The sequence below is a fragment of the Vairimorpha necatrix genome, chromosome 3, assembly GCF_036630325.1.
Source record: "Vairimorpha necatrix chromosome 3, complete sequence".
Taxonomy (NCBI): domain Eukaryota; kingdom Fungi; phylum Microsporidia; family Nosematidae; genus Vairimorpha; species Vairimorpha necatrix.
Window position 1 is genome coordinate 965,031 of NC_088818.1, and position 14,115 is coordinate 979,145.

A 14,115-nucleotide genomic window follows, 5' to 3' on the forward strand; every position below is an offset into this window, starting at 1 on the left:
GAAACACATTATTGTGTTCAGGCCTCTGAATTCTCTTCTTCTCACTATTTCTAGTAGAGATGTAATCTGATTCATACACTCTTCACCTGCTCGGAATCCTGCTTGGTATCTAGAGAGTATATCTTGTTCTTCGACAAATTGAGTTAACCTGTCATTTATTATCTTGAGATAGATCTTACTAATTGTGTTAATTAAGGAGATTCCCCTATAATTATTCAGATCTGTCTCATCTCCTTTTTTGTGAAGGCAAATCATGTTTGCCATGCTCCAATATTCTGGAGGACTATTTCCACAAATATATTTATTAAATTCATGTAGCACGAATTTAAAGAATTTATCTTTTACTGCTCTAGTCAGTAAGTGTTTGTATAGCTCGGTTGGAATCTCATCAGGACCGGCAGCTTTGTTATTTCCACATTTCTTCAGTGCGGATAGAAATTCTTCATCTGTTATCTCTGGGGGAAGATCAACAAGATCTACTTTATCATAGACATTGACATCTATATCATTCTCTGACGCCAAATCAGCGTAAAATTTATTCGCTATTTCTAGCTTCTTTGCTCGACAAGTCTGAAGTATCTTATTGTGGTCAATTAGAGCCACTTGATCCAAACGAATGGAAACACTTCTATTTTTCAGCCATTGCCAGAATTCTCGGGATCTGTTACTTTTAAAGAGCTTTATTCCTCTTAAAGCCCAAAGTTTCGATCTATCTTTGCGAATCAACTTTTTAGTTTCGTCTACTCTCTTTTTGAGATATTCGAATCTAATTGAGTTGATTTCGTTGTAATTTTTCATAACAGCTCTTGCTGCTAGACGTTCTTCTTTGAAGACTTTTAAATATCTCCATCTCATTGTAAGTCCAGTATGGACTTTTTTCTTTCTGTAAATCTTTAACGATGTACAAACTTTTTGAATAATCTCAGGAAGATTATTCATGTTTAATTGTTGATTACACAACTTCTTTTTAAGCTTTTTAATCACTTTTGGATTTTCCAGCATTTTCTTATCATAAACTAGTTGATCTGAGATCTTATCAACGGCAAGTTTAATTTTTCTTTTGAGCACTAAGTGATCACTTAATACCCAAGACTTGGATATAATGATCTTCTCATTATCATTACTTTTTAGTCGAAAGATGGTATCAGTTTTCCTCTTAGATCTTTTACCATCTTTGAGGATCCTTGTACCATCGTTGCTGTTATATTTTATTGTAACTGGCAAACCAACTACATTTAGTTTTTTCTTGAGACTAGAACTCTGCATATTCATATCTCCCATCACTATGATCTCACTATAGTTATTTCTGAAATTCTCTTTTTCTAAAAGAGAAAGTAATCTGGCCAAGGTCTCCCTCTTGAGATCCTTGTCTTGTGGTATGTAGACATTTAAGACTAAATACTTAATCCATTTGCCTGCGGAACTAAACTCAACTACGGTTTGCAGGATGTTTGAGTCTGTAAAAAAAAAAAAATAAAAATGTTTATTGTAAAAAGACAGAATCAGCAAAACGAAGAAAAGCCACCAAGCCACCAAAAACTCCACCAACCAGAAAATCATCAATAATTGCGTTTACACGCCAGCATACCTTAACGGCCTCGCTTGTAGGAGAAAAGTTTGTTCCCATAGGATACATCCTTAGTCATAATATGACTAGAGACCCACTTTCATGGGTCTGATGAAAAACGAAAACGCCTGGTTCAATACATCATTTAAGAACACGACTCAGTTCAGCGGAACAATACAGCTTCAGTATCATGCCCAACCTCTCCCAGGTTTAAAATATGAAGAATTACTCGAAAGTTAACGGTGTTCTTCTCACCAGCAATGGGTCTCCCACCCCTAGAGTATAGCTGACCCTACTTACCAACCAGCAGCCGAAGGTTGGTATGACTTAGAGATCTGCACCTAGTTAAAAAACATCGGTCCCACTCTCCGCGACGTGGACGCTTTCTTGTGGAGGGTAGTACCAAATAAAATAAAAAAAAATACGCTCTCTTGTGAAGGCCAACACCTACTATACATACAAAAAAAGCAGTAACCTCAAAATGTCGGCATACACCTTCATTCTTACAGTTCTGCTTAAAAGAGTAGTATTCTCCTAAATGTATCTTTGAGCTACGCTTCAGGCTTAAGAGGCTTTCAGCCTTAATCGAAACGACGTAGCTAAGCAACATAACTTAATAGTTAATCGCACTACCAGTGGTCATCACTTAGAGTTCCTCTCGTACTATCAAAGTTCACTCAAAAATACTTACAGTAGGGTAAAACTAACCTGTCTCACGACGGTCTAAACCCATCTCACGTTCCTCATTACCGGGTGAACAATCCAACACTTCGTAACATATACACTACGATGATCAGAAGAGACGACATCGAAGAATCAAAAAGCAGAGTCGCTATGATCGCTTGCCTGCTACAAGCCAGTTATCCCTGTGGTAACTTTTCAATCACCCAATACATAATGAATGTAATTGGGATCGCTAGGCCAAGGTTTCCCTACTAAATACAGTCATATGCATAAAGTAAAGCAGATTTATTCCCTTATAATAAACTGATGGTTACCATCCATCATTCATCTACCTTAGGACAGCTGTGTTACTTTTTAACAGCTGTACCGCCCCAGCCAAACTCCCCATATATTCTAATAAATAAATATTCAAACATACTAGTGGTTTCACAATACTTCTCCCACCTCTCTACAATATACCGAATATTTATTAAAACATACTAAAGTCAAGCTCAACAGGGTCTTCTTTCCCCGCTGATAAATAACAAGCCCGTTCCCTTGTCTCGTGGTTTCACAAAATTGTAAGTAGGGACAGTAGGAATCTCGTTGCTCCATTCATGCGCGTCACCAATTAAATGACGAGGCATTTGGCTACCTTAAGAGAGTCATAGTTACTCCCGCCGTTTACATTCGCTTACACAACTTTAACAATAAATGCACTGGGCAGAATTCACTTCTTGTAAATACAAAAAGCTATGTTTTTAATAAACAGTCAGATTCCTTACATAGTAAAAGTTCTAGCATGCTAGAGCCAATCTTTATCCCAAAGTTACAGATCTAATTTGCCGAATTCCCTTACTTACTTTAATTTAAAATATTTGTTATGATACAAAGACACCTGATGCGGTATAGGTACGGTTAAAATTATTTTATTTTTATCAAGTATATATAACTAACTATTTCTTATCATGACAATCCCATAGTTAAAATTAAATTTAATTCATTTATCTTAAATTTATTGAAATATACTGTCATTATCAAGTTACCTTATAATAATTTAATAAAGAATTATTAATCTTTTTTGTTTTTATAAATAACACCGATTCACTTCAATAATAATTGAAAACCCTAGTCTATATCTATACAAATATATTGTTACTGCCTCCAAGATCGGCTCATTTGTTTCTTCTATATATACTCACATATATACTTCAATACAAACAAATTGCACAGCTACCTAAATATTTATTAGAAACATCTCATAAAAGTAGTAATCTTCTTCCATTTTATACAATAATACATTCGGTAGGTACGTTGTAACACGTTTCTTAGCGGATTTCTACTTCCATAACAACCGCCCTACTGTCTCAATGTATTCATCATATTTATGGTATAATATCTACTATTTAGAATATTTAATGTTTCATAAGGTTCATCCCTTTTTGCACATCATTCTTACAATCATGTGCCCACTAGTTATACAATAGATTCATTATATAAATTTAATTTATATAATTCCATAGAATTAAAGATTTCTCATAGTTAAAAAACTATAACAGTGTCCTACATCTATGTCCTATACAATAATAACTGCTGTCCTGAGAGACATTTCGCTGTGAACCAGCTACCACACAGTTCGATTGGTCTTTCGCCACTATACACATCTTAAATCATCGATTTGCACGTCAGAATGATTATGGTCTTCCAATAAACTGTTGCTTATCTTCAACCAGAACATGTATAGTTCACTGTGTTTCGGGTCTTATAATTATAACTTATCAAGTTAATAAAGATTAAAAATTTACTTTTATCTTGCTATAATTATAATCTCCTTGGTCCGTGTTTCAAGACGGGTCCTTAAAAATAAGGCTAAACTCCACACATTTTCACAAGTTCCTTCGCAGTACTTATTTTCTATCGGTATACCATTATATTTAACCTTAGATATTTCATTCTACCTTTATTCAAACTGCACTACCAAGCAGCTCTACTCAAGTACATTATTATTCTATTCTATTAATAACGAATATAATATTCTCTATAAATATAATTAATAGAATAAACCATTTACAACTCCAATTAAGGATTACAATGGAGGGTTATTTCTTGTTCACTCGCTGCTACTAAAGAAATCCTAGTTAGTTTCTTTTCCTCCTTTTAATGATATGCTTAAGTTCAAAGGGTTATCAATACATTATAAATATATTAATTAGGTAAATAATATACTTTCGTATTCTATTACGACCTTCATCGTTATGGTATCCTATTGATCCCATGTGTGGGTAAATTTAATAATTAAAATTAATTTAAATTTAACTTATTATGATCCTGCTAATGGTTCTCCAACAGCAACCATGTTACGACTTATATCAGATCTAATACATATTGTTCAAGTAGTTTTCACTAATTTCACAACACATATCATCTTAGATAGCGACGGGCGGTGTGTACAAAGAACAGGGACACATTCAATTCTACTTATTTAATAAAATTTACTAGCAATTCCAAGTTCAAATATCTCTTACAAAATATTATCCCATAAAGATTATATATCTATTGTATTGCGCGTGCAGCCCAAAATGTCTGAGGGCATAACGGACCTGTTTTAATCCTTTCCTTCCTACACTGATTGTGTCTGTCTATTAATAAAAGGGTCTCACGTCTTGTTGAAATTAATCAAAACTTCACAGCATCCATTGAAAACGGCCATGCACCACTATTATCATTCTCAGATTGAAAATCTTCTCTGAATAATAAAATATTGGTAAGTTGCCTCGCGTTGAGTCAAATTAAGCCGCACAATCCACTCCTTGTGGTATTCTTCCGTCAATTTCTTTAATTTTCAATCTTGCGATCATACTATCCCCAGAGCCAAAAAACTCAAATTTCTATCATCTAATACAATTAATATCATATCACATCGTCGGCATAGTTTACTGCTGGAACTACAATGGTATCTAATCATCTTCGCTCCTCCAGCTTACGTCCTTGTTCAAAAAATACATACAAGTGTACAGCTTTCGCTTCTGTTCGTCCAGTCAGGGTCGTCACATTTCATCTCTCTCCCAACTATACAGTACACCTCATATTGCTTCTTAAATATAAACTACGGACTTTTTAACTGCATCAATCATCATACACACTCTTGGAACAAGTATTACCGCGGCTGCTGGCACTTGATTTGCCCTCCAATTAATCACCTCATATACTTTTACAATATGAAACAATAGAATATTACTTCCCATAACTGCCTCAGATAAAATCCATAGGTCAAGTTTCGCCCCTGCTGCAATCCTTAGACTTAGTAGCCGTCTCTCAGGCTCCTTCTCCGGAATATTACAAAGTAATACCGTTACCCGTCATTGCCTTGTTAAGCCATTACCTTAACAACTAGCTGATAGGTCTCACTCTTACTGTATATGTCTTATGCTACACTTTAACGCAGTTATACTAATTTAATACATTAAATAAAGTGAGTATTACTGAGCAGTCCATTTTTCCATATCAAAAACATGCATGGGTTAATCTTAGGGAATAGCGTCTACGTCAGGCAGAATCAACCTGGTGTTGTGTATTAAAAATCAATATATTTGATTTTAATCAGTATTTATGAAAATATTAGAAATAAATATATTTCTTAATACAAATTCTTATAATATAAAATATGAAAACTATAATTGTTTAAAAATACTTAATAAATGATATAATATCAGATTGGATGAAATAAAATTTTACAAGGGTAAAAAATTATTTTAATAAATCAGCAAATGATTGATTAATCACTGATTCACTGATCAAAATTGTAATCTGAGATTAGCAACATTTATAATTGTGTAAATAATGTATAAAAAACAAAATGGATTCTACATGATGCTTCATGAACAACTGAGACTATATGATACTGCAGTATTATACATAACACAACTTATATATTTATCTTAAATTATGATTATTCTAATAATTAAATGATCTATTATCTAATTCTCAGATATAAAATTATTTTGTCTAATACACATTTGTTTTGTTTATTTGTTGACTTAAACAAATAAACAAGAAACTTGACATTTTTAAGATGTGAGATGACACTTTGACTTTGATACTCACATAAAAATATATTATATCTTTTCCATGGTGAGTTTGTGATGTATAATACAAATAAATGCATCATGTATAATTGTATATTAATTTATGTAGTATAAAGTACATATGCTCTTAAAATATATTTTTATTTCTTCACTTACTGATAGCTTCATTGGCCTTGTTCCTATTTGATTACATGCACTTCTTTTTTTATTTTTAATGTATGTTTAACAAGAATACTAATTGTTTGTATCGTACATGAAAATATATCTCTATAAATATTTTTTGTTGATTTTTTGACGTTTACCGGTCAATGATAAGTTGCTTGACAGATTTATTTTATGTGATATGTCATTATGACATGAAAGTAGCCCTACAAAAATATAAAATTATACAGGTATATTTTGTTAGCTTTTGATAAATACAAACAAAAGTAGTGGATTTTCTAAAATATAAACATTGAGCCACAAAATTAATATATGAAACGATGGAACACCTAAAAAAAATGATAAAGCAACATACCATCATGACCAGGCCCTTTATTTGGCCGCGACAGAAAAAATAATATATTTTTTGAGAGGTAATTTTTAAACATTTACATATAACTTTAGTTAGAGGAGGAGTTGTAACTGTATATAACCAACGTGGGAAATCGATGTAGCTGTTACAAGAATTGTAAATATTTTAGTGTAATATCTCAACCCTTCTTTTAAAATGTTTTTAAAGCTTATGCAGGCAAACAAATCTCTACTTGTAAAAATATGTTTCGTCAATATTTGATCGGATACTATAGCAAGAAATTATAAAAAACATATATTCCTAAAATATTGAGTTTCTCATTGATATATATGTTTTTAAACTATTTAAAAACTTAAGAATAACATTAAATTATTTTAACTCTCGTGGATCTATTTAATTTGACTGTAATTAACAATATTTACAAGTAACCCCCGTTTAGTGAAAACTTCAATTAAAATTTGTTAAGATTATGTTTCTGAATTTGTAAAACGTCTTTGTGTCTGTCAGGATATATTGTCTCCAACAATAAATTAGAAAATATTAACAAAATGCATTTTAATGTCTAAAAAAAGAAAACAATAATTTTTTAGAAATAGGCTCTTGATTTAATAAAGAAAATTTTTTTATCAAAATCAGTCGTATAAATATAAAATAAATAGATTCCGATTATAAATTAAAAATATGAAAATAATTTTTGCATTATCTATGTGAAATAAATAAATATACAATTGAGAATTGTCTCATGGCTTTAGGTTTTTTGCGAAGCGACCCAAAAAACTCTAGAATCGGGCTCAATGGCTTATTTCTTCTTCCGTACTTTATTATCTAAATTTTCTCTGGGTTCCAAATAAATTTTGAGTAATTTTGTCTGTATAATGCCTCAGTACAGTCTTCTAGCTTGACCTAACAGCATATTTACTGTGGTGTTTGAACAATAACATATTACGTATTTTACAGTTCATACGTTATCTATAAGCTTTTTTTATTTTTGCTATAGACAATGACAACTAAATATGGTTTCAATATTTAAAGAAATCATTGTATCGTTAATCTTAAAGTCGCAATGTATGAGATACAGAACTTACAACTGAGTTTTGATTTCTAATAAAACACTAGTAGAATCTGATTCTATTTTCATTTAGATTAAAACCAATCCAAAATGTTTTTAGGTCTTTATTATCGTAAAAAAAAACTAATACTTAATTTGAAACTATAATTAATTTCATTTATGCGAAATTATTATACGTCATATAAAATGTGTAAACTTCGTGCTCTTCAAAATTTATACGTCAATATGTTACAGTATAGTAGAATTTGAATTATGGATTTTTATATTATAAATTATAATTTTTTTCTGGATTATTTTTATATTCTCGATAATTATATTATAGATATTTGGCTTTTGAGTAACATATCAAACATTGAAATACGAATAAGTGAGAAACAATGACAGAATGTACATAGTTGTTTGTCTAAACACCCTAACGGTTTCAGGCATTTAATAGGATGCTTAAACTTCCTATTTGAGTTCAGATTTATGTGGTTCGAGTTAAAAATCTTTCCGAAATAAAAATTACTGCAATATCTTTTTTATCTAAATTTTTTCAGACATACAGAGCCGATTCGATTATTTTTAAAAAAATATTTGTTTTAGAAACAGAATCAATTTACATTGTATTGTTCAGACAAACATAAACACCTTATGTTAGACTTCCAATATCTATTTACATAAAACATTTTTGCTTTTTCTCATACTATATAGTTCTTCTTAAATATAGTAGTCATTATTCATCATATAAAATCAATAATCGTGTAAGACACTACCGTTACTAGTAATTTAATTCCCTTTGTACAACTCGACTTACATCATCTTCAAAAAGACCTTTGCATACTTTTAAAAAATTTGAAATTTCCTGGATAAATTTTCAATTTGCTACTTTCATATTAATTTATGATAGTATTATTGTTTTAATTTTTGATTTAAGTTTTTTCTAAAAATAAAAGTACACTAGCGTATGTATTCTTTTATTATAATTGTTGAGTCCCGAAGACATGTCTGTATTAAATTGCATAATTTATTAGAATAAGTTTTCTTAAATAGTTTCAGTGAAACATACGTTACAGATAATAGAAGATAACTGGTTTACGATGACTGAAACTGTCTGGTGTTTGAAACAAGATAGTACTTGTTTCATGTGTTACAACAATAATGCTATCAACTTGATTCGTTCATCGGTGTTTTTTTATATGGACTTCGACCTATGTTGGGTGAATTTAAAAAAGAAAGATCATGGATTTTAAAAAATTAGAAATAACATTTTAAGCATAACTTAAATGAAAATTAATTCACACCAACCTACCAACAATAATGTGGTATCTTTTAAATGTTTTAGGTTCAATTGTTTTATACTTATTGTCGATATTTAATAGTTTATTAAATTTTTCGTCTCTTCCTTCCAGCTTGCTTGGGGGTAAAATATAAAAGTTTGAAATATTAAAATATTGAGAAATGTCAAACATGTCAGATATGTAGAAGCCCTTGAGCTTCTACGACATCTTTCTCCTTCAAAGGAAAGGTCTTGTTTTATATGAGCTTTATTAACTCTATTTAAACTTTTGTTATTTTTAACCATAAACCCATCCGGTAGTATTCTATCCGTTATTTCATAACCAGGATGCCAATTGGCTTTCATTTTATTATTTTACTTTCTCTGTATATGAGAGCTTTATCTCCAATTGAAAAATTTGACTGGGCCGTTATCGTACCCTTTTCTATGCTTTTCCTATATTTGGTTAAATTTTCATTTCTCTTCTTAGTCAGAGATATTCTTTGGAATTTTATGGGTTTCCTATCAAATTTCTTGTCAATCTCAAATTCGGGGGATCTTGCGTATTTAAAAATGAATGGGGAAGTTCCTATGGCTCTAAAAATGAAACAATTACGGCGTGTGTTGCTTTTTCTAGTGCACTTATTCATGAGGATTCTCTCTAATTGGTGAGTTTTTTTAATTTGTCCAAAGTGTTTGGTTCACTCTCTCAACACATCACACTGTATTATGGTGTTCTAACGATGACTATTTCAACTCAAATCCATATTTTGCTTTTAGAACAGTTATTTGTTTATTTCTAAACTAGAGTCCGCAATCCGACAAGATTGTTTTTGGAGTACCATGTTTCTTAATTATTAGTTTTTCAATCGCATCTCTAATGGTCTCAGCTTTCTTGTTTCGCAAATGTTTTGTCTCTATCCATTTACTGTAATGGTCGATTGCTACTAAAATGAAATGATTAGTGCCATTATATGGTATTCGTACTATCAAATCAACCTCCCAGAGTTCATTATGATTACTAGTTTTAATTACCCTGTGTTTTGTATTTCTTATTTTATTTCCGTTCTTTAAACAAATGACTCATTCAGAAACAAGCTTTTCGATGTCTTTTTATATGTCTTCCCGGAATATTTTCCTTTGATTGCGAATTTCATGTTGTTAATAGATCCATGCCCAGTTTCTATATGATAGGCTTTAAGTATATTCTCTTTTTCTTCTTTTGAAAAGTCTTTTATGATACTTGAAATTCTTATTTCCTTGCTAAATATTCTACTACAGCCGTCCGCAATATTTCCTTACCCTTATTGTATTCAACGTCAAATTTATATTCTTGTAACATCATTGACCATCTTAGAATCCGGCTTGTAGGATTTTTTGATTCCCATAAGTACGTTAGCGCTTTATGGTCAATTCTTAACGTAAATTCTTTCCCCAAAAGGTAATGTCTATAGTTATTTATACCTTTAATGACAGCCAGAAGTTCTTTATCTGTAACAGAGTAATTTATTTGACATCGTCAAATCTTTTACTATATAATGAGATCGCTTCCTCTACACCATTATCGTCAGCTTGTGCAATGACAGCACCAATTCCAATTTTAAAAGCATCCGTGATTAAAATAAATTTCTTTTTAAAGTCTGGTTGTTTCGATTTTATCTCGCCTTCGAGAGCTTGCTTTAACTTTAAAAACTTAATCTGTAAATCTTCTGACCAGTGTTCACTTTTTACGCTATTTTTAGTTTCTCCTTTAAGAAGACCGAAGAATGATCCTGTTAACTCGGCATAAGATGCTACATATTCGCGGCAGTAATTCACTAACCCCAAGAATGACCGTAAGCTTTTAAGGTTCTCTGGAAGGGGTATTTTTGGATTGTCTCAATCTTTTTAGGGTCGGGTTTTAAGTAACCCCTTAAAACAATATTCCCTAGTATTTTAATCTCGTTTTGAAAAAATGTGTATTTTGGTTTCTTTAAAACTATACCTGTTTTCTTTAATTTATCTAACACAATTAAAAGATGTTTTCCGTGTTCCTTTCCTTTTTTTGAGAAAATGATTATATCGTCTAGATAGGGAATAACAAAGTCGTTGCACGGATTTCCGATTAGTCTATCCATAGCTCTTTGGAATGTAGCAGGAACATTACATAACCCGAAAGGCATTCTGTTGTATTAATATAGTCCGCCCTTCCATGCAAATGCCGTTTTCTGTTTATCTGATTCGTTCATACCTATCTGGTAGTACCCAGATGTTTCATCTAGGGTATACAATGTTCTTGCTCCAGCCAATCTGTCTAGTATTTAATCAATTCGAGGAAGTGGATATTTGTCTCTTATCGTTATTTTGTTAATAGCTCGGAAGTCAATGCATAGTCTTAACGATTTATCGGGCTTTGAACCGGGACGAGTCTTGAATACCATGGGCTATTAGATTCTCTTAAAACACCCAATTGTAAATTTTTTTGAATGTCTTCGCTAATTTCTTGTTCATAATGTATACGGATTCTATAATTCTTTTGGTTTATAGGAAGATGATCTCCTGTGTCTATAAAGTGTAATGTTGCTCCTTTGATGGGGTCTGGTGCTATGGTTTCTCCAAAGCATCCTGAAAATTTAGTAATTATTTAGTTCTCTTTGGGACGAATTTCAGAAGTGATTGGTTGGCCCATACTCTCACTTATATGACTAGTGTTAGATCCATTATTTTTTCTGTAAAATATGTTTTAGTTTCTGCACTAGTCTCCGGCTCGATGGAATACTATTTATTCTGGTTGAAGGTAAGAAATTTCTTAGAATTTTTTTGAACTAAGCGTGGATATTTTATTATAACATCAGTTCCAAGGATAGAATAGTCAGGTAGTCCTTTACAAACCAATGGAGAGTAAATAATTTCTAGATCGAGCACTCTTAATCTAAGGTCCTTAATTTCACCTATTATATTGATGAAAGCGCCTAGGCTGATCTAATTTTCGCACTTGTAGATGTTATCTTATTTTTATCTGATATCTGATTAATGTTTATCAGTGAGATATCGGCTCCTGTATCAATGAGTGTTAGATGAGGAGCAGCCTTTGAACGAGTAGAATATATAAAGAAGGGGTTTCTTTTAAAACTAAGTAAATTCATTGAGTTGATGTTAAAGTCTTTATTGTCTTCGTCAATGTTTCTTTCTATGTTGTTTATTTCTTCCAACACATTAGCCGATTTTCCTTTCTTCCATCCTTTTTCTTCCAATTGCTTAAAAACGTAGCAATTCTCTGTTGTGTGACTTCCCTGCTTGTGGATAATGCGGAAAGGCCCTTTTCCTTGAGTCTTCTGAGTCTTTGATCTTTTCTGATAAACCGTCTTTGCTCCAGTAGATGCTATTCTATTATTGATTTTCTCGGGAAAAGCCATCCAGGCCGCCTCCTCCGCTTGTTGGACAAAGTGATTCCAATCTGAAGCGCAACATGAGTATTGATATAACAAGGTTTTAAGTTCCTGCGGTGACTTTGAAATAGTCATCCTTATTAGTGATTTTTGTGATATGCATTCTCTTTCAAACAATGTGGTAGCTTCTTTAAGCAGTACTACATATTCTTCGTATGAATTTGCCGTTTTGATGGCCAGAAAACGACCAAGAATCTCGTCTGCGTTAGTTTGATTACCAAACCGTTTTTTTAAATTCATTATTAAACTTGTCAAGGTGATATTGGCAATGTCTCATTTGTCAGAGATATTAAGTACGTTTGGACAATTCCAGTCAGTTTAAATATGATCAACCCCAAATAGCGTTCTCTGATAATTCTGCAGCCCGCGACAAGATGTTCAAGTTCTTTAGCCACATCTCAATGTCCTCTCTCACCACTGAAATCACTAATAGCTCTTGCTATTGTCTCAATGTCGATATTTAGTTGTTTATTTATTTTTATTTCCTTTCTTTCCATGTTGCTTCGGGGTGAAATGTAAAAGTTTTAAATATTAAGAAATGTCAAACATGTAGGATCCCAAGATCTCCTACGACAATTTATTTTCAGTTATTATCTTGTTTTATTAAAATTTTTGTTTTGGGATTTTTCTCTTTCTCGTTCTTTCTGCTTTTAATTTCAAAAGTTTGGGATATTTTTTTAAATTGGTATTTATATATGTAGGGGTGTAAAGTGGGAATGCTCTCGTTTTTGATTTAAAGCGTACGATTAACTCTTTTACTATTTAAATTGAGTCTATCTGACGTCTTGGCCGTTAAATAATGTGGTTGAGAAATGAAAATATAATATTAAATGTCAACTGTCATTGAATGAAAAAAATCTTTCTAAATTATAGTTTTGGGGGTTCTAGTTTCATAAAACTTTTATGAAACTCTATTTTGTTAGAAGTAACGAAAATTGTATGCCAAGTGGTCGAATCATTATTTCGCGTCAAGCAGAAATGTCATATTGGTAGAAGTTCAAATCATCAAGTGTAATTTTCGGTATTGTCGATACCACCTTAAACGGCAAAAGAATATTTGAAAGTCGTAACTAATAGATCTGAGGAAATTCTGTTACCTATTATTAAAATATCATAAATATAGGAGTATTTTATACAGCAATTAATGGGTCATCTACAAAAAAAATTTAGAAAACATTAGAAGTCAGAAATCAATGGTATATCATTCTCTCAATTTTATGAATCTTAACACAGAAGTCTCTACTCAACATGTAATATCATACGGGGCTAAGCAAAAATTTATTATCAATAATGAAAGGTATTTAAAAGAAATATTGCAAAATAATTTTATAGAAATTAAGTTTTGAGATCGATATAGAAGGTTCTAAAACAATTTTACTAAGGTTGTTGAATTTTTTTAGTATGCATCATGATTTTTTTTGTCTCTTAGTATGCCAAATCTTTATTTTTTATATATGTCGTATAATACTCATGATCCAAAAAAAACCTAAAGGTGCCTATGAATTACGGAGTATTGGGGGTGGATTGAAAC

The 14,115-nt window shown here is 31.6% G+C and overlaps 2 non-coding genes across 2 annotated transcripts; both read right to left on the bottom strand.

The window, feature by feature from the left end:
• Positions 1 to 2,032: 2,032 nt before the first annotated feature.
• On the bottom strand, positions 2,033 to 4,518 carry VNE69_03803. Its single transcript, XR_010573988.1, has one exon. It is a non-coding gene; the product is annotated as a 5.8S-23S ribosomal RNA (ribosomal RNA).
• A 33-nt stretch (positions 4,519 to 4,551) lies between these two features.
• Positions 4,552 to 5,796, bottom strand: VNE69_03804. Its single transcript, XR_010573989.1, has one exon. It is a non-coding gene; the product is annotated as an 18S ribosomal RNA (ribosomal RNA).
• Between the last annotated feature and the right edge of the window lie 8,319 nt (positions 5,797 to 14,115).